The sequence below is a fragment of the Octopus bimaculoides genome, chromosome 1 (assembly GCF_001194135.2).
Source record: "Octopus bimaculoides isolate UCB-OBI-ISO-001 chromosome 1, ASM119413v2, whole genome shotgun sequence".
Classification (NCBI taxonomy): Eukaryota; Metazoa; Mollusca; class Cephalopoda; order Octopoda; family Octopodidae; genus Octopus; species Octopus bimaculoides.
The window spans coordinates 103,025,447-103,026,370 of record NC_068981.1 but is presented as its reverse complement, the minus strand read 5'-3'; positions in this window follow the sequence as shown (position 1 = coordinate 103,026,370).

The following is a 924-nucleotide window of genomic DNA, read 5'->3' as shown; positions in this document are numbered from 1 at the left end:
TATATATATATATATATATATATATATGTATGTATGTATGTATATGTATGTTTGTATATATGTATATATAAATATATGTATGAATATATATATATATACCTTGACAGAAAGAGACCGATAGAAAGATAGAGACAGATAGATAGATAGATAGATAGATAGATAGATAGATAGATAGATAGATAGATAGATAGATAGATAGATAGATAGATAGATAGATACATAGATAGATCGATAGATAGATAGATAGATAGATAGATAGATAGATAGATAGATAGATAGATAGATAGATAGATAGATATGCCAAGCTATCTTTTATACTTTGCCATTTCGATTAATTTCTCCTCGAAAATGTAAGAACAGTAAATCATTTTGGTATTTTTCCCCTTCTTGACAAGTCTGAGAGATTTTTGCCAAAATTCTCTTAAAAAGTCCATTCCGTTAGGTGAACCCTCCCATTTGACATTTGATAATGATCGATGTGATGTGAGAAAGAAATTCGGACCATAAAAATACGGTTATTCACACTGAAAGCACATATACATTTACAAACTGATGCACATTTCTGTAGACGCGTAGCCGTGTGTTTATATGCTGTGAAAAAAGTGTCGAAATATAGGCGGAGTCAGATTGTGTGTGTGTGTATGTATGTATGTATGTGTTTGTATGAGTGAGTGAGAGTGAAAGAGGAAAAAGAGAAGGAGAAAACGGAGGAGAAAGAATGTGTGAATTTATGTTTGCTTGGTCACGTGTGTATGTAGACGTTCGTGTTTTCATAAGTCGAATCAAACATGATTATACATAGATATGTTTGTACGTCTATGTGTGTAAGCGTTTCTGCACATATCATAACCTGTATCTATGTATATGCATGGCGTGTGATTACGTGCACAAATATGTGTAAATATATATATATATATATATATA